The following is a 20687-nucleotide window of genomic DNA, read 5'->3' on the forward strand; positions in this document are numbered from 1 at the left end:
AGGAATTTTCCCTCAATAGAATTTTAACTAGGAATCTTTTTAAGGTTATTACTTATTATTTGCATCTACCTCAACTGAGATCAGGACCATACCGTGCTAGGTGCTGTACAAACATAAGATATAGACGCCGCCCTGAAGAATTTACACTCTAAAGAGACAAGACTGGGTGGAAGTAAGGAAGCATTATTATCCCCATTTTACAGATGGGGCACTGAGGCTTAGAGAGATTAAGGCCCATATCTGCAGGGGCTTAGGTATTTCAATACTCGGCATTACAACACCTACCTTTTAGGCACTTAGAAAATCACAGGCACAACATTGTGCTCTACAAGGCTCAGTTAGGCACCTAGACTCCGTGTACTACGAATGGGGAGATTTAGGTGCCTTAGAGCGTGATCCACAAAAAGCCAGCACACTAGCAAGCCCATTGGAGATGCCAACAACAGGGGTGTGTGCTAAGCCCGCCCCTCTCTCAGAGATAGGCACCTATGGCCAGGCTGCAGGGGGACACCTAACTCTGCTTAACAATCCCCCAATGGGAACCAGCTGCTTGGAATTAGGAGGTTTAGATGCCTAGGTAGTTTCTTAATAAGTTAGGCCCCTACCTCACTCCACACACAAACACGATGAAGAGGAGCCCAGCTTATAACTTTTCTCTCAGTGGTTAGAACAATCACCTGGGATGCGGGACACCCAGGATCAGTTCCCCTCTCTGCCTGCTGAGGAGAAATGAGGTGGGAGGCCCTGCCTTACGCAAATCCTAGGAGAGTGCTCTATCTGCTGACCTCTTCTGATATGGGGCTCCTTCAGGCCCGCCTCCTGAAGCTGTTTCATTGTGGATAAACTGCAACAGACTCATTGGAACAAGGGAACTGGATCGCTCTGGTCCAATGACTGTTCCATTGTGTATAAATACATGAATGGGACCCAGTCTGACAGGCAGCCTCTGAGGAGCCCTACTAGACCTGGCCTTGCATGTGAAATAGGCGACTGAACACCTGCCTTCATGGTTCATGGATCACCCTGGTCCTTAGATGGGAGATAGGCATCTGGATGCCTACAGGAAGGCAGCTGTGCTCATGCTCAGAGGCAGAAGCCTAGGCACCGAGGGAACTTTTACCCTGAAAACTTAGGTGCTGAATGAGTTTAGATGCCTACATGGTTTGACAGGAGTGCTGCGGATCACAGTGGAGCCTAAGACTGGGATTTAGGCACCTAAACTTGAGACTTAGGTGCACAAGTCCCTTTGTGGATCAAGGCCTACGCGACTTTCTCAAGGTCAGACAGCTGGTCCGTGGCGGAAGTAGGAATGGAATCCAGATCTCCTGAGTCTCAGAGTGGGGCCTTAACCTTTTCCTCTCCAAATGCTTTCGCCTTCCACCACAGCCCTGAGCAGCTTTCATCATGATTTCCTATAAGTGCAGTGGGCATTGGTGGTTTTTCAATACCATCTGTCCTCATGGTGAGAGAGCACAGCCAGCGGGTTCTTCACAGACAATTTTCAGCTACCTGGAGAATTCCAGTGCATAGGGTATAGACAGTTGGTATTAATATTAAATTATAGGGAATAACTTTTTGGGTATCTACATATTGGCCACAAAAGCCCCCCTCTCCCTTCCCCCAACACACTGAATAATCCAGAGGTCTAAGACCACTCAGCTATAACCTTTCTTAGAGGCATATTCTTCCATCAATCTATATTCTAAACTCCTAATGATTCCAAGCCCTATGGCCAGTGTTATATATTCCATTCTTATCTCAGACAGTGATTTAGCTACCTGGGCATCAGGATGGGCATTATGTGACATGTGCATTCTCTTCTTCAATACAGGCATCAGCCAGTGGTGCTTGGTGGCTACAGAATGGATAGAACCTCCTGACTTATCCATCTGGGTCTCTGGTTTGTAGCTTGTCATCCCAGATGCCACACAACTCTCCATGGTAATGTTCAATAGCTCTGTGTTTCATTCTGTATTAGACGGAGATTATCCAAGCCATCTGCCAAGAGCAGAGATGGGGCGATGACATTCCCAGTTCATGCACCCATTCTGTCTGAGCTGTACCTGCTTACATAAGGCACGAGGGCAAAGCAGCTTAGCTCAGAGTTCTGAGGAAGGAACGCCTAATTAATTGTCCATACAGTACCTCTTTCCCTGATTTCTCTTTAACGACTGATTTTTAAAAATGAGTTCAGCAGCTCAGCCATTTTACAGTCACCATTAATTTAATCTTCCTCCTTATTTATTAATAGAGCTACTTTCTCTCTAGTTTTTCTTTTCCCCTTGATATATTTCTAAAAGCTCTTCTTAATACCTCTGGGAGCATTAACTCATTCTCTTGTTTTATCCCTGAGAGCCTTAACTGGTTGTGAATATTCTTGTTGGGTTCCCTATCCTTGTCTTCCTTTCTAGCATAAATCCTTTTTTTGTCTCAGATTTTTGAGCAACTCCTCTTGGATACAGATTTGCTGCATCCTGTATTTTTCTGTTTCTTTTACAAGAGGAAGGGGAATTGGTTGCATCAATTATAGGAGAACATGTCCCCAGCTGGTGTACTCTGGTATAGCTCCTTTGACTTCAGTGGAGCTAAGCTGATTATTAACAGTAGTGCTTAAAGGCCCAGTCGTGGCCCCATTGTGCTAAATGCTGTAAATTACACAGTAAGCAGGGGCGGCTCTAGACCCCAGCGCACCAAGCAGGCGCTTGGGGCGGCCGTTTCCCGGGGGGGCGGCATTTGGCTCCGGTTGAGCTCCCGCCGGCATGCCTGCGGCAGGTCCACCGGAGCCCGGAACGAGCGGACCTGCCGCAGGCATGACTGCGGCGGGTCCCGTCTTCCCGCGGCTCCGGTTGAGCTCCCGCAGGCATGACTGCGGCAGGTCCGCTGGTCCCGGGCTCCGGTGGACCTGCCGCTGGCATGCCGGCAGGAGCTCAACCGGAGCCGCGGGAAGAGGGGACCCGCCGCGGGACCGCGGAAGGGCGGCGCAGCGCTCCGCGCTGCTTGGGGCAGCGTGATTTGTAGAGCCACCCCTGACAGTAAGAGAGGGGTAAGGCGAGTTACTGAGCAGCAAGCTGGTGTGCAGTAACTTGCCAGGTATCACAGAATCGTAGGATTGGAAGGGACCTCGAGAGGTCATCTAGTCCAGTCCCCTGCACTCATGGCAGGACTAAGTATTAGCTATCATTCCTGACAGTATAGCACCTTCTTATACTCAACATCTCACATGGCATCAGGGGCCGCAACCCTTCCCCTACCCTTTTTCAGATGGGGAATCTAAGCACAGAGGGATTAAGGGCAGGATTTTCAAAAGTACCTAAAAGGATCAGGCACCCAACTCCCATTTAAAGTCAATGTTAAGTGAGCAACTAACTCCCTGGGGCACTTTTGAAAATCTTCCTTAAGTGACCTGTCCAAGATCACACAGGAACTTTGTGGCAAAGCCAGGAACTGGACCAGGTCTGCTGAGTCCCAACCAGGTGCATTAAACACAAGGCAACCCATCTTCACTTATGTTCTCAACTGGTTCTATGTCCTATAGTTGTACTTGCTATGCAGAATTCAAGTACCATTGCAGTCACTAGTATTAGACTTTCATATTAGTCGGGTGCACTCCCTTGAGGCTGAGGATGATCTCTTTCACAGATTTTATTTTGTATAGGTTCCTTGGTGACTGAGGAGTCCGATCGGCATGTTGGCAGATGTTGCAGATAGTGTTGCAAGTCAGGGTTGGGCCAAGATTGCTGAGTGACAGTCATCTGTCCTTTCTTTTCTGGCATTTTTCTGGGACCAGGGCAAGGCGATTTTCCTCAAGAGTGGTCATTCCTTCTCTGACAAGTCTTCACCGGTTATCTCCCAATGTGTGGTGTCGATGCCTCCTCTCTTCATGTTTATCTTGAAGATGTCTTTAAAGCGTTTCTTTTGGACTTCCCGTTTCCTTTCTTCTTCGGTGAGTTGGGCGTAGAGCAGTTGTTTCAGTAAGTGAACATCAGGCATACGCACACAGTGCCCGCTCCACTTCAGCTGGCACTGGATAATCAGGACTTCAGCACAAGATGTTGGCCTCTGTGAGGACATTGACATTAGTGCAATTTCCGTATTACTCTCGCATTCACAATAAATTCCTACCCACTGGTAAGAAATGTCTTCTGTTCTGATTGGGTCTTTTACTTACTGGATTATGAAGTTGTCTCATGGATAGCTCTCTGTGGGCGATGACCATATGTAGCTTTGCTCGTCACCCAGCAGATTCCTAGATTGTTAAAATCCACCATTTGGGTGATATCCTGAAGTCTTGAGTTCACTGAAGATTGATCTATGACTTTCATTCTTGCCGCCTTCTAGTCCTGGGGCAGTGGCTGTGGCAGATGCCCCACTGCAGCATTTCTCCTTTGTTTTTATATCCTCCCCCAAAGTAGCTTTTTCATGACAAAATTGCGCCTCACTGGAATCGTGTACACCTTTGCCATGTAGCACCACCTCCCCACCGCTGCTTCCTTCCTCTTTCTCCCCAGACATAGAGAGAGTGCCATCAATATGAACACTCCCATTCCAGTTTTGATTACAACCACTCTCTCTGTTAGTATCATTGCTAGCTCATTTTACTAATTTTTCATACTCTTTGCCTCCATGCAGATACAACCATGGTACAGTTATACTCTCATTCAGTCTCCTTCTCTGATGCCAGCTGGCATAACGAAGAGATGGTGAGTTAGGGAGTGGTGCAGACAAGCTCCACTTTGCTACATTCTCCATTGCAGTTAGTTCTCTTAACAGTGACCAAAACTGGAGAGCGCCCCTTGCTGCTTTAACTTCCACCAGGGCTGGGCAACCGGGCGTCACCATCACCTCCTTGATTTCCAGCTTGGACAAACCGTGCTTTGACATAGTTGGAACTAGGAACACAGGGTCCAAATTTGAGCAGTGGGTGTAATGTTGCACCAGCAATGAAGTTCAGGTAGCACTCGTTTGGGTCTGCAGAGTACTTAGGGGTATAAATGCCACTGTACTGCACGAGTGTGGGTCTACCTGTCCCCCACCACAAGCATCTGAGCACCTCACAATCTTTAAAGTATTTATCGTCCACACCACTGGGAGGTAGAGCAGTGCTGTTCTTACTGTTTTGCAGATGAGGAACAGAGGCACTGAGAAGCTAAGGCCCAGATCCTCAAAGATGTGTAGGCACTGAACGTCCACTGAAATCCATGGGGTGGGGGGGAGGCACCTAAATACCTTTAAGGATTTGGTCCTAAGTGACTTGTTTAATGTCACACAAGAAGTCTGTAGCGAAGTAGGGAACTGAATCTGGGTTTCCCAAGTCCTAGACCAATGCTGGAACCACTGGACCATCCTTCCTCTGTATCTAAAGATTAGAGTATGTGTTTGTTACAACACCCAGCTAGAGAGCTTTGGTTCAAGCTATAACAACTCATACTTTTAGCTCTGGAGGAACATGGCTTAGTCCCCAGTGTATCAGTCAGGACAGAGGTCATCACCCTACCAGCTGTGCCTACTGTTCAGTGCAGCCACCACATTTTTGCTTTTAAAACTAGAGAACAGTCTGAGGCCTACAGTACGTTGAAACCAGTGATTGGTCCCTCAGGCTGCAGACTCAGGCAGACATTACTGCATTTAGCAACATCGCTCATCTATTCAGAAGATTATCATTGTGGCTTTGAGGGTTAGAGGCTTACACACAGAGCCCCAGGTGCCCTGCAGCTGCTCTAAGACTCTGGTCAGAGCCAGCATCTCAGTCATTGGAAGATTATCCTGATCCAACCAAAGGGAAACCTCCAGGAGCATAGATCTGATGTAGAGAGTTTGATCCTTTTTCTTTCCCTGCTGCCAGCACAAACATGGGCGCCAACTTATATGGGCTCCTGGGGCTTTAGCCCCAGGAATATTCACAGTCAGGGGCTCTGCTCCAGCAATATTTGGAGCTAGGTTTCTCCCCTGCTCTGGGCTGCCGGCAGCCGCCGGGAGCCCAGTGCCTTTTAAATCCCAGCCGTGGCTGAGATTTAAAGGGCTCTGGGCTCCCCGCCACAGCGGGCAGCCCAGAGCCCTCTGACCCCCAGCCGCGGCTGGGATTTAAAGGGCTCTGGGCTCCCCGCCGCAGCGGGCAGCCCAGAGCCCTCTGACTCCCGGCCGCGGCTGGGATTTAAAGGGCTCTGGGCACCCCGCGGCTGCAGGCAGTGCAGAGCCCTCTGATTCCCGGCCGCGGCTGGGATTTAAAAGGCTCTGGGCTCCCCGCGGTTGCAGGCAGCCCAGAGCCCTCTGACTCCCGGCCGCGGCTGAGATTTAAAGGGCTCTGGGCTCCCCGCCGCAGCGGGCAGCGCAGAGCCCTCTGACTCCCGGCCGCGGCTGAGATTTAAAGGGCTCTGGGCTCCCCGTGCTTGCGGGCAGCGCAGAGCCCTCTGACTCCCGGCCGCGGCTGGGATTTAAAGGGCTCTAGGCTCCCCACGGCTGCCAGCAGCCCAGAGCCCTTTGAATCCCAGCCCCTGGCTGCTGATTGCCCCCTCCCCAGACCCCTGCCCCAACTGCCCCCCAGGACCCCCACCCCCTATCTAAGCACCACTGGTCCTTGTCCCCTGATTACCCCCTCCCGAGACCCCTGCCCCTAACTGCCCCTTGGGACCTCAGCCCCTATCTAAGCCTCCCTTCTCCTTGTCCCCAACTGCCCCCTCCTGAGACCCCACCCCACCGCCCCCCAGGACCCTCCTACCTGTCCCCTGATAAACCTCCTGGACTCCCATGCCTATCCAATTGCTGCCTGTCCCCTGACTGCCCCTCCAAACCTCTGCGCCATCCAACCCCCCCTGCTCCTTGTCCCTTGACTGCCCCCCGGAACCCCCTACCTCTTCTCCAACCCCCAAACCGCTTACTGTGCCACTCAGACCAGCGTGTCTGGCTCCGTGCAGCTCCAGACAGTTGCTGCCATGCTCCCCCATGGAGCCCACAGCCCTCTCCCACCCCCAGCACCTGCCTTCCAGATTTGAACACCTCAAAATTCAGGAGTGCTCAAGCTCGGTTTGGGCAGCTTTTACTTCATTTCTCCCAAATCAGTTTCCCCTGCAAGGTGCCAGCTGAAGGGGTTGGAGAACAGAGAGATCGGGTGGCCTCCTAATGCCTGGAAAAGAGACAAAGGCCGGAGGAGGGAGTGTCAGTGCCTGTGCGGACTTCTGAGAAGTGCACGGTGTGGAAGGGGATGCTGTGATGCTTTGGAACAACTCCATACAAAGCCAGTCAGGACTCTGGGGGAGCCTCCTCTCTTGGAGCATACTGTCTCCAGGGCAAGAAGCTTACACCTTCCTGGGTCTGACCTCGGAGCATTCAGCATGCCCTTCCACATCATGCACTTTCCACAGCGAGTCTGCCCAGGCTGGTCCTGGGGCAACCAGAGGTCCCTGCACCCCAGCTCCGCAGTCAGATGTGACTCTCAGCCAGACAGTAAAACAGAAGGTTTATTAGATGACGGGAACACAGTTTAAACAGAGCTTGTTGGTACAGAAAACAGAACCCCTCTGTCAGGTCCATCTTGGGGGGTGGGGAGCCCAGAACCAAGTTCTGGGTCTCTCCCCATTTCCCCAGCCAGCTCCAAACTGACACTCCCTCCTCTGGCCTCTGTGTCTCTTCCGGACAAGGAGGCCACCTGATCTCTTTGTCCCCAACACCTTCAGTTGGCATCTTGCAGGGGAAACTGAGGCACCCACACAGTATTCAGAGAAAATATTAAGAACATTCCCACTTCATCACAACAGGTGCAACAAAATATAATACTGTATATTGAAGTAGGCAAGTGCTGCTTCTGACTTTCCACTTTTAATTGACCCTTGTAATCTTGTGGCACTGACGCGTTGTAGCTTCATTTTATATCGGCTTACAGGGCGGGAGTGGGGGGGCACCACCATTTTGGGCCCCACCAAAAATTATACAAACCTGCCGCCTATGAGCACAGAGGGCACAGCTGAAGGAAAGGGTTGTGATTTGTACATGGTTCCAGGGCCCTGCTGTTGATTCTACATATAGGAACTGCCAGCAGCAAGGATATGTTAGAGCAGCCTGAGAACTGTTCTGAGACGGGGGGACTGGCCCTGCAAAAGCAGCCCCAGCACTACTCCATCTGTGCACCGACAACCTGACCAACTTGCACCGTATGCTCCTTCACTTTAGCTGAGGGTCTGGCCCTGGATTTCTTTTTAGATAAAAACTTAGGTTTTGAAACACACCAGAGCAGGGGTCGGCAATCTTTCAGAAGTGGTGTGCCAAGTCACCTTTTATTCACTCTAAATTAAGGATTATGCATGCCAGTAATACATTTTAATGTTTTGAGAAGGTCTTTTTCTACAAGTCTATAATATATAACTAAACTATTGTTGTATGTAAAGTAAATAAGTTTTTTAAAATGTTTAAGAAGCTTCATTTAAAATTAAATTAAAATACAGAGCCTCCACCCCCGGACCGGTGGCCAGGACCCGGGCAGTGTGAGTGCCACTGAAAATCAGCTCACGTGCCACCTTTGGCGCACGTGCCATAGGTTGCCTACCCCTGCACAAGAGCCTCAAGTACTGGCTTGCTGACCCCCCCCCCAAAATCACCCCACCTTTACTCTAGCTGCAAAGAGAGAGAGACACACACGAGCACTACATTCCTTTATCAGGCATTACAGAACCACAAGAAAGCTTTAGGCTTTGGATCACTTCTCATTTTATCTGAGCCACTTTGTCTATTTCTACCCAAAACGTCTTTCTACAGAACCGCCTTCAATTAGGCCAAGTCCTGAACGTCACACAAAAACCCCAGTAGCAACCTGAGAGCTGCTGAATTCTTTTTTGGCTGCAAGAAGATAAGCTGTAGGCTGGTGCTTGAGAATATTAAGACCGACACCAAAAGGAAGAGAAGCTTGTTTCTTTGAAGAATAAAAAGGGATTCAAACATATATGTCTGACCAGATGGGGTGGGAGTGCTAGGAGCACATACTTATCAGAGAAACTCAAATATTTTCATTAAGGTGCAGCAAACTATTCATTGCAAAAATAACTCCAATGGGGTTTCATGTATAAACAGGAATAAAGAATTATAAATAATGCTCAAAAACTTCCCACTGGGTAGAAGAAGCGCATTCAATCATAGACTCATAGAATATCAAGGTTGGAAGGGACCTCAGGAGGTCATCTAGTCCAACCCCCTGCTCAAAGCAGGACCAATTCCCAACTAAATCATCCCAGCCAGGGCTTTGTCAAGCCTGACCTTAAAAACCTCTAAGGAAGGAGTTTCCACCACCTCCCTAGGTAACCCATTCCAGTGCTTTACCACCCTCCTAGTGGAAAAGTTTTTCCTAATATCCAACCTAAACCTCCCCGTACTGCAACTTGAGACCATTACTCCTTCTTCTGTCATCTGGTACCACTGAGAACAGTCTAGATCCATCCTCTTTGGAACCCCCTTTCAGGTAATTGAAAGCAGCTATCAAATCCCCCCTCATTCTTCTCTTCTGCAGACTAAACAATATCCCACAGCCTCGCCTCATAAGTCATGCGCTCCAGCTCCCTAATCATTTTTGTTGCCTTCCGCTGGACTCTTTCCAATTTTTCCACATCCTTCTTGTAGTGTGGGGCCCAAAACTGGACACAGTACTCCAGATGAGGCCTCCTCACCAATGTCGAATAGAGGGGGAATGATGACATCCCTCGATCTACTGGCAATGCACCTACTTATACAGCTCAAAATGCTATTAGCCTTCTTGGCAACAAGGGCACACTGTTGACTCATATCCAGCTTTTCATCCACTGTAACCCCTAGGTCCTTTTCTGCAGAACTGCTTCCTAGCCTGGTCCCTAGTTTGTAACAGTGAATGGGATTCTTCCGTCCTAAGTGCAGGACTCTGCACTTGTCCTTGTTGAACCTCATCAGGTTTCTTTGGCCCAATCCTCTAATTTGTCTAGGTCCCTCTGTATTCTATCCCTACCCTCCAGCATATCTACCACTCCTCCAAGTTTAGTGTCATCTGCAAACTTGCTGAGGGTGCAGTCCACGCCATCCTCCAGATCATTAATGAAGATATTGAACAAAACCGGCCCCAGGGCTGACCCTTGGAGCACTCTGCTTGAATCCATCTGCCAACCAGACATGGAGCCATTTATCACTATCCGTTGAGCCTGACGATCTAGCCAGCTTTCTATCCACCTTATAGTCCATTCATCCAGCCCATAGTTCTTTAACTTGCCGGCAAGAATACTGCGTGAGCCTGCTCCCCATGTCACTCTAGCTTTGCTCTCATGCTCTCAGGCCCTCTGTAATTTCATGACACAAATTACTAAAGCAAAGCCCTATGATAATGCCACATCTGGCTAGGGAGCTCAAGTTGACAGCAACTAATGAGTCATCAGGGTAGGGCACTAGCGTCCCCCTGGCAGCAAGGTGACTTAGGAGCCAGCCGAGTAGTTTTCTCCGGCTCTGTTCAAAGCCAAAAATGATCTTGGTAAGCAAAGGGGGAGAGAGGTGATATTACTACAGAAATGCTCATGAATTCATAACAGCCCTTTCTGTTCTGTTGTTCACCCATACACTACCCACTGCAGCTCAGCACGCCTGCTGAGCAGTCGCACAATAAACTGGACTGCACATTGCCAGAGAAACATACAGAGATGTCTTCCATAAGTGCTGTTAGCTGTAGTAGTGACTGCTCCCTGTGCCCCCTACCTGTCCTTCCCCCCCGTGCAGATGCTGTCTGCATCCCAAGAAGCTGCTGATGAGAGTGTGTGGGGCTGGAATGTTCCATTTTCCAGGGTTTATTGTCAATCTTTGCAGAATATCAAAGCAATTACCATGGACCATGGGAGGTTCTTCCAAAAATCAAAATGCCCTGTGGCCAAAGGCTCCTGCTCCTGCCACCTATGAGCTCTTGCAGGGAAAGCAAAGCAGGTTTTCTGCAAATTGCCTAGAGTTTGTCTCACCCATTAAAAGGCATGTTCCGCTTGGGTCTGGGACATCCAAGCCATGGAGCCTGCATGTCAGGTGTGTTGTTGCTTTCCTGCACACCAGCTCAGACACAGTGAAGGAGAGAGGAAGCCATGGAGGGAGAAACAAGTCTGGCCAGAAGGGCATGTTTGGGCTCAGTGCAGACTCCAGATCTAACAGGGGCACAACCAGCATGGCTCTCGTGGCAATATGGCATTGCTGTTAGCAGAGCTCAGAGACCAGCTGCACACACAGCCCTGCAGGTGGCAGCCTTCTTCTTTTGCTCCCACCCCTACTGGAGTTTGTTTCCTCATTTGATGGTGAACTTGGGTTTTGTTTTCTATGAACAGTTGTAGAACTGGACTTCCTACCTTAGTGTTTATAAGAGATGAATACAAGAAGGGTGTGAAAATAGCAAATCAAATCCCAGGCTCTAGTTCGGTGCAGTATTCATGAATTTTCCCCGCTGCTTATTGTCATGTGTCACGCTGCCCCTCCCCAGATGGAGGTGCCTGCTCACCTCTACATTTGAGCATTACCTTACTGTGGCCAAATCTGTACTGATTGTGATCGACATCAGTGGAGGAGAGAAGCTTTTCTGGAGCATTCTTACTGTCAATGAACTGGCCTTTGGGGATGGCTGAGGCATTCAGGATTTTGTATCTGTGGGGAAAGAAGCAGCAGGACACCGGTTTTAGACAGGGTCAGGGGTACATTTATAATAAGCAGGACACTGCAGAGCAACAGGAAGGTGAGTTGCTTGTAGGTCATTTAATACGCTGTTTAACATCAAGAGGGCTTTGACTATGCAAACTGTGGGTGAACTGAACATTATGACAGGGACCACATATAACTCACTTATTCTTCACTGGAATTTGCTGGCTGTGTTCTTATGTGTGGGTCATTAGCACCACCAGTTAGGAAGGACACAGTGAGAACTGTCCAGTCCTTTCTTATCAGAGGGGTAGCCGTGTTAGTGTGGTTCTGTAGAAGCAGCAAAGAATCCTGTGGCACCTTATAGACTAACAGACGTTTTGCAGCATGAGCTTTCATGGGTGAATACCCACTTCTTCAGAAACCAGAACAAGGGGACACTCAATTACTTTAAAAGGGAAGTAAATTTAAAAGCACCAAAGGAAAATACTTCTTTCCAGAATGAATACATAGCTTGTGGAACTCTCTGCCCACAAAGTCACCCAGGGAAATACTATGGCTTGGATAAAAAAATGACCTGTATAATTGTCTGATTGCTGTTAATAATCTGTGCATTCTCTAAGATAACAGCCTGATTGGGGTAGTCCTGTCTCATGCCTAAGGACAGGTTGTTCCTCTGCAGGGATTTTGAGGGATTTCCCCCACATACAGCACTGCTCCATTATATATGGAATCTTTGCATACTTGGATTTACTTGCCTATTTTAATTGCTAACAAAACCAAAGAAAGTGCTTGTCCTGAAGTGCAGTTTAGGTGTCACACTAGATCCCAACTGCATTTAAGTAGCCAATTGGCTACTGGAACAAAGTTTTCTCTGCAGCTGGCATGGAAACTGTGACCTGCTGGATTAAATATCAGGTGTAGCGGACAGGGCATTTTCAATGAGGAATCCTTGGCACTAGAATTCACTTGTACCACAGGGCCCAGGTCTGCTGGCTGTCAGTGCATGCAGCAAGAGTCATCTCTTTGCAGAAGCTCTGACTGCAGGAATGGGCTTGGCTGAGTTTCTTATGCTGGGTTATGGGTTTGATGCTGGCCAACTGTTACTGTGCTATGTGATTCGTGTGTATTTTTGCATACACATTCAGACATGTTTGAGAAGAGCTATTTATAAATCTAATTAATTACATTAAAGACTTTTTTTCACCTTCCTTTGAAGCATCAGTAACTGGCCATTTCTGTGGCAGGACAGTGGCTTGGATGGACCAATAATCTGATCTAGTTTGACAGGTGATGGAATATCAGACTAGGGAGAGTCTGAAGCGGTGTGACAGATCCTATTTACCTCTCATCCCAAATGGGAGAGGTCTCTAGACACAGCAGTAATAGAAATAATCTAAGGCTAAAAACAAATAAGGATAAGAACTTGTCTGTTTCGTTCACCAGTTGCATCCTGACATGTACATTGTCAACTCCCTGGGGCAGGGACTGTCAGCTGTGTTGGGCCCTACCTCAATGGGCCATGATCGTTGATTGGGTTGTAGGCACTGCCATACTGTCACTCATTGTAATAATTAAAGACACACCTTTGTTTAAAGTCAGCGTATAGCATTCTGCTTGGGAATCCCTTCCTACAAATCCGGATGCCTTCCAGCACACCGTTACACCACAGCTGGTGCATCACCAGGTGATGGTCCATTAAACCTTAAACAAGATAAAACAGCAATGACTGTCAACACTTGCACACAGGCACTTCTCATTCCAAAGGATCCCAAACTGATCAGCACTCCGAAATCTCTCCTTCTGCTGAAATGCAGCCACCTCAAGGGCAAAAGACAGCAGCTAACAGTGAGACGGTGCAATGCCTAGGGCAGGAAGCAAAGATGAAGGGAGGATCACACTGAAGCTAGAGAGAAAAGTTTGGGCAACTGCTCAAAGTGGGAGTTGTACAGGACACTAAGGCTGGCACAACCCCCCCTTGCAAAGTGTGCCTGGGAGACTCCATTGGCTGCACGTTAATGGGGACGGAGCTCATCTCAAAGATAGCAGAACCAGGCCTAGCCTAGAAACTGCCCTAACAGGCCAGCTGAGAACTCCCTACCTAGTGTTGGGGTATCCCCACTTGGTGTGCAGAGCTGGCTCAGTGCCTTAGCGTGCAGGGTGTGTCAGGAATAAGGGTTGTGTGAGGAAGGGGGCATGACTGGGGTACACCGTGCCTTGGGAATCCTCCACATAGTGGAATGGCCTGTAGGGGGCCCATGGCAACCAGTGTGAATGTGTGAGATCTGGTCATTAGTGGAGTGTGACAATATGTGATCTCTGGTCAGTTTATTAGCATGTGTGTAGGTTCTTTTATTGCTTTTAATATATTTTCTCTGTAATGCTTTTATCTCAAGAATAAATGTGCTTTCCTAGACAGAGCTGGGTGGAAACTTAAATAATAATAATAGGAGATATACCAAACTCCTAGAACTGGAAGGGACCTTGAAAGGTCATCTAGTCCAGCCCCCTGCCTTCACTAGCAGGACCAATTTCCCAGATCAGATCCCTAGCCCCTCCTCAGTTGAACTCACAACCCTGGGTTTAGCAGGCCAATGCTCAAACCACTGAGCTATCCATCCCTCCTTAACTGTGGCAATTACCCTGTTCATAGCCTTTGAAGAGAAAGCAAAGCAGAGCAGGCTGCCTTAGGCAGTCTGGCTTTGTTGGGTGGTCACAGTATAGAGAGGGACCTAAGAAGCCTGGAAATACCCCAGTCAGGAGGGAGAGACTAATGTGTCTGCCCAGGAGATGTGAAGGCTGGAGATCTGAAAGCCTAGGGTGGGTCCCTTGCTGGACCACAGAGGGGGAATACAGGTGCCATTGACCGTACGGTGACACACTCAACCCACTCCTGTATCCCACACCTATTCATCCTGCTCATTCCTACCCAGCTACCCCTCCCTATACACACACACACCCCTTCCGGTGCACTGCTCCAGACCCCTGGCATCTAATGGAAGGAAAGGGATAATCCTGTCCCTGGGGCTAAATCTGAGACCAACTGCAGCATTCAGCCACATGTCCCTCCTTTGGTTCTATAAGAACGGGACATCTGGTCAACCTATCTCAAAAAAGCACAGAGAAGGGCAACAGAAATGATTAGGCGTATGGAATAGCTTTTGTATGAGGACAGATTAAAAAGACTGGGACTTTTCATATTGGAAAAGATATGACTAAGGGGAGATATGATAGAGGTCTATGAAATAATGAATTGTGTAGAGGAAGTAATTAGGAAATGTTAGTTACTCATTCATATAACAGAAGAACTAAGGGTGAACCAATGAAATCAATAGGCAGCAGATTTAAAACAAGCAAAAGAAGGTATTTCCTCACAATCAAACCATGGAACTCTTTGCCAGGGGATGTTGTGAAGGCCAAAACTGTAAGAGGGTTCTAGATAAGTTCCTGGAGAATAGGTCCATCAATGGCTATTAGCCAGGATGGGCAGGGATGGAACACCATGTTCTGCATGTCCCTCGCCTCTGTTTGCCAGAAGCTAGGATGGGACAACTTGGTGATTGTGTGTTTTGTTCATTCCCTCTGAAGCACCCAGTATTGGTACTGTTTGAAGACAGGATACTGGACTATATGGACCATTGATCTGACCCACTATGGCCATTCTGATGTTCTTATATATAACTGAGCTGTATCTGCCCCCAACTGTAACCCACTAGACCCCATTCCCCTCCTAGAGCTAGGATAGACCCCAGGAGTCCTGGCAGGGTCTCTTTCTACAGAGTTAGTAACAAAGTAAGAATATACATTAACATTTTAACCAGTGTCCCTAAAGTGATTTTCTACAAGATGTCAGACCACGTTAGTATTAGAGCTCAGTGGGTCTAATATTGATTTAATTTTCTTTCTTTTATAAAGGAATTAGATACATGGCTCCTGTCAGCTAATTGCTAAGTTATCTGCCAAAACAGTTTTCAGGTGCCGAAGTAGCCCCTGGAATCATGGTTAAATTACCCTCCCCACCAGAACCCCTGACCCATCCAAACCCCCTGCTCCCTGTCCCTTGACTGCCCTGATCCCTCTTCACACACCCCGTCCCCTGACAGTTTCCCCCATGAACCCCTGAGACTGCCCTGACCCCTCTCCACACCCCCCGTCCCCTGACAGGCTCCCCCCAGAACCCCTGACCCATCCAACCACCCCTGCTCCCTGTCCCCTGACTGCCCTGCCCCCTCTCCACACCCCTGCCCCCTGACAGGCTCTCCCCAGAATCCACGACCCATCCAACCACCCTTGCTCCCTGTCCCCTGACTGCCCTGACCCCTCTTCACACTCCTTGCTTGACAGACTCCCCCCAGAACCCCTGACCCATCCAACCCCCATGCTCCCTGTCCCCTGACTGTCCCTTGGGACCCCATGCCCTTTCTCCAACCCCCCGCCCCCCTTACCATGCTGCTCAGAGCAGTGTGTCTGGTGTGCGGAGCCAGACACAGTGCTGCGCTCCCCCGCAGAGCGCACAGCCCTGCCCCCCCAGAGTGCTGCCGGCGCGGTGCGCTGAGGCTTCAGGTGAGGGGGGGAGCAGGGGAGGGGCTCTGGCTGCTGGAGGCCCGGATGCAAGCGGCTCAATCCGGCCCGGCCACCATGTCGGCTGAATCGTGCTCTGCATTGGGAGGGAAATCCTGGACCTTTTTAGATTTTTACAAATTCCTCCCAGACCGCTATTTAAAAAACAAAAATCTGGACGTGTCTGAGAAAATCTGGACGCATGGTAACCCTACCATAGGGACTCCAGGATCTGCAGCTGCTGCCACCTATATGGTGAATCCTCCAACTCATCACCAAACAGCTCTTCCACATGCTGCAAACTGGCCTCACTGTCTGACTATGTAGGAGAACAGAAACCCTTTGTTACAGCAGGAGAGTCTCTTCAATGCTGCACTCTTTGCATGGCTTTCAGAGATCACCGTCAAACACGACTACCCTGCCCCAGAAGTCTCTCAAGGAGCTGCCTGCTCAGTCACTTGGCACTCACCAGTAATGGTCTCTGACAGTGGCAGAGGGAGCTTAGCAGACCGTCCTTCTATGACTTCCTGAATTGCTGCCAGGACTGATTCTAAGAGAAGAGCAGATTTCTCCTCTGCGCTGGGGAGATTCCCATAGGAAAAGCAGCTGTGGTGGGGGAGGGGGCAATACAAGCACTACCCCTGAGCCCTTGAATAGCAGCAACCAGGACTCTGGGAGCCAGGGGATTGGTCTGTCTTGCTGGGAGAGCAGAGCTGGAGCGCAGAAAAGGGCATTGGAGGAATAGTAAAAAAGTCAGTGTCATGGCCGGGTCATGGGCAGCCAGACCTAGTGGTCAGAGGCAGAGTCCACACTCAGAAGACAGGAGTCGAGAGTCAGCTGGGTCAGGATACTGGAAGAGCAGAAGCAAAAGACCAAATTGTGTTCAGATCCTCAAATCAGATGAGTCACAGCGAGTCAGGATGCCAGGAAATCAAGCCTGGGGAGTGGGAGCAGGAACAGCTAACACATGGTCCAGAAGACAGGGGAGCTCGGGTGTTCAGACAGCTTCTTGTTCCTGCTGTTGGTTTAAGGAGGTCCCGGGGGCCAATTATCTGCTCTGGGACTCTGCCAGTAGGCCTCAGGGATGGAGCCTCAAACTGGATCTGGACTTCGTAAGTCCTAGGTAAGCAGTTTTTAGTAGGCTTCCAGGTGGCCTGCTGGAGTGTGGCTGCTCCCATGAACCCTGCAGACCCGGGTTAATGACCCATGGGTCATGACAGTGAGTGATTTCTCCCTGCTCAAACCTCCTGCAGGAAACAGTCTCCAGGATTCCGGACACATCCTCTGAGAATAAAAAAAACAAAGTCATGATGACAACTAGGCTATGTAACAGGAGCCCCCTCTTTGTTGCAACAGCCCCAAGTGCCCAGACGAGTGAACGGTTCTTACCTCCAGGAGATGCATGGGATCTTCCATCTAAGCCTCAATGGGTTGCTTGGTTTGACAGGATGAGATCATCTGTCCCCACTGCTCTCTGAGCTGGGCTGGCTGCAGCATACATCTGTGTAAGTGGCTGGGACAGAGACTGGAAGAGAGATGTTACAATCAGTGTCCAGGCACGCCAGAAAGAGAACAGAAGATCTGAAACCAAAAGGCTAAGCAATCAAATCAGCAGATTCGACAGAGAATTTTTGTGATGTACAGGGACATCAAATAAGGCCTGTTAGGAAAGCTGAGATGTTAGTCTGGAAACTGCTAAGGCCAAGATTGTGACTCTTAAGATTCAGTTTTAATCACTACAAAGTGCATTTTGTTTTGTTTATCTGTTTGAAATTTGTCTCTTTCTCTTGCTTAGTATCACTTAAATCTCTTCTTTGTTACTATGCTTCCCAAAGCACCTCAGTGTTGTGTGTTTGAGTGAAGTGTGAGTCTCCAGCCTACCTAACAGGCTGAGCTGTGCCCTGTTTCTTTGAAGGTAGTGAATAATTTCGGAGTGGTGCTGGGCACAGAGTCCATGGGCAGTTCACCAGACATCTCCTGTGAAGCCCAAAGAGAACAAAGGAGCATGAGAGATTCAGGCCCCACTGACCCATGGCAACTTCCCACAGAAGAGGCTTCACAGTGCTCCAGACACAGCCAGCAGGATCCCTCCCACAAGCTGGGCCATGTCCTTCCCCTCCCAGCCCCACAGCTTCTTCCCCACCCCAGCCTCAGTAACCCCTCCCATCTCCCTGGTCTCCCCACCCACGCTCCAATACCAGGCTGTTTCCATAATGGAAGCAGGTTTGTACCAGAGTTCACTCACCGCTAGATCCTGGCCAGGCCTCATGTCACAGCTTTCTAGCTGGGCTAGCAACCCCGTTGATAGTCACTCTTGCAGTTTGTTGGCTGGGAACTCAGCCCTCAAACCAGGTGACTGTCCTTTAGTCCACTCCTTCCTGGGTCATGCTCCCAAACAAAGTCCCAAAATTTCTTGAACAGTAACAAGGCCTTCCACCCTCGTGGGGAGCTCTTCCTCAGCCTGATTTCGGCTTGGTCTGCCCTTCTTGGGTTTCTATGGTCTTCTATGTCCCCTTCCTTAGGGACGGTGGGAGAACCCAGTCCTACCCTGGACTCCAGGTTTTGGCCCAAGGCCATATACTGAACAGCTAGGTCTGCTTCTGTACTTTTGCTGCTGTTTTCCCTTGTTTCCTCTCAGGTGGGGCTCATTTGGTCATGAATTTGGCCTAGCTCCAGGCTTTGCAGCCACAGGCCAAGCCACCCAGTTATATACCCTCCTCCTTAAAATCCGGCCCAACCCAGAGGCAAGTTCTACTCTTGTCCAGCATTCATCCCTCACCGTCTCGTCGCTGTCACCGGCTATGCACTCATAGAGCCTGGGTGCGCGGCATCTCCTGCTCCCCAGCCAGCTCACTCACCAGAGCTCAGAGGCCATCCTTCTCTTCTGCAGTGTCCCAATGCTCTTCCTGCAGCCACTCATTCTCATTAACAACTGCTTGCAGAGCCTTGTTCTGAAGCCACCAGCTTCTTCTGTAGCCTTTTTTCTACTGCTGCTGCATCCCCCAAAACCTTTTCCATCATGGTCTGAGCACACACCACTGCTCAACTCTTGTGCCTGATTAATCTCTGTGCCAACCATTTCATCCTTCACCTCCCTGCAGCACCCGGCAGGGTATGTTGGGGGAAGGTCTGCAAGGGCCATGGCCATTCCTGCCATCTCCACCTAGCCTGCCTAATGTGTCTTTGTCCAAGAGGACACCTTCTCCTTTCTTTCTACCTTCTTGGGGCCCTGGCCCGTCCTTTTGCCACTCAGGAACTTCCTATGCAGGCCGGGTCTTTCGAGATGGCCTGCTTCTCTTCACCCAAACCAAAGAACTTTTGTTCCCATCATGGCATTAGGCTATGCTTGTACACTTTCTCATGCCCTGCTCTCCTGGGCTAACCTTCTCAGCACAGACCCAGCATGCTCTCCAAGTCTGCTCTTTTTGTCCATGGGTGTAGCAGGTTGATTTCCTTTTGCAGGATCTCTCACAGGTATTGCTGCTGCTCCCTCAAGATTACCAGTTGCATCTGTAGCTCTGCCTGCACTTCCTTCTGCTTCTGTTGGGTTTCTAGGAGTTGCTGGAGAAACCCCGAGACCTGCTTTGGCTGCTTAACCAGTCCCTGGAACTCAAATGGGAAATCCCACTTGGGGGGACAGATCTTCCTTCAGTAACCAAGACTTCCATGAGCCCTCACGGATGACAGGGGAATTCAATCCTGCTGACTATGCCAATAATAAATGAATCTACTCATTGTTAGGTGCCCTCTGGTCCTCCATCGATGGTCACTCCAGCACCATGGCAGTCTCTCTGCCTGGTAATTTGTCCCTCTGGCCAGCTCACCACCTTTAGTCCACGCTTCTGGGGCTCAGCTTGTCACACACTGACAGTCCAAAGAGGTCTTCCCAGAGAAAAAAAGTTCTTCTGCTCTCGCTGGGGCTCTGGCTCAGCCTGTAGCTCCCTTGCTGGGCTTGGTAACCCGCTCTGGGTGCATGTATGCTCCCTTCTTTGGGGCCAGTAGAGGAACCCGGTCCCACCCTGACACTGATAGCAGCCCAGAGCTCTGTACTCAACAGCTAGGTCTGCTCTTTTCTCTTTGCTGCAGGTTTCTCTGGGCACATCCTACCTCTCTTTTCAAGTTCCCTTCTAGGCTTTCCTTGCTGCTTTCAACATCCTACCTAGTTCTCATTCCAGTTCATAGCCCAGCTAGGCTTTATTGCCACTGAAGTCTGGTTCTTTCGGGGCCAATACATGGTCCCTCTGAGGTAGGACTCATTCTGTAATCAGTTTGGCTAAGCCCCAGGCTCTGCAGCCCAGGGGAAAGCACTCTCCTTTCCCTGTTACAGACCTGCTCTGCCCAGTCCTGCTCTTATTGGGTTCAGGTGAGTCTTGCCCACATGCTCAGTGTTTAGCTGATCGCCATATTTAGGCTCGGGAAGAAATTTTCCTCCAGGGCAGATTGGCAGAGGCCCTGGGGGTTTTTCACCTTCCTCTGCAGTATAGGGCATGGTTCCCGTGCTGGAGGATTCTCTGCACCTTAAA

The 20687-nt window shown here is 49.6% G+C and overlaps 1 protein-coding gene across 4 annotated transcripts in view; it reads right to left on the bottom strand.

Moving 5' to 3' along the window:
* The window catches only part of LOC120383687 (protoheme IX farnesyltransferase, mitochondrial), a 196451-nt gene extending 177902 nt beyond the window's left edge, over positions 1–18549 (bottom strand). Inside the window, exons 1-6 of one of the 4 annotated variants that reach the window (XM_039501854.1) lie at positions 18410–18546; positions 18046–18141; positions 17554–17689; positions 16634–17448; positions 13191–13308; positions 11490–11613 (exon numbers count right to left, since the gene is read on the bottom strand). The gene's annotated coding sequence lies outside the window, so the exon portion shown is untranslated. Of the gene's footprint in view, positions 1–11489; positions 11614–13190; positions 13309–16379; positions 17449–17553; positions 17690–18045; positions 18142–18409 lie in introns of all 4 variants that reach the window. The other 3 variants (XM_039501853.1, XM_039501856.1, XM_039501857.1) reach the window with 3 other exon arrangements.
* Positions 18550–20687: the final 2138 nt, after the last annotated feature.

This window comes from Mauremys reevesii, linkage group 15 (assembly GCF_016161935.1).
Source record: "Mauremys reevesii isolate NIE-2019 linkage group 15, ASM1616193v1, whole genome shotgun sequence".
Lineage (NCBI taxonomy): Eukaryota > Metazoa > Chordata > Testudines > Geoemydidae > Mauremys > Mauremys reevesii.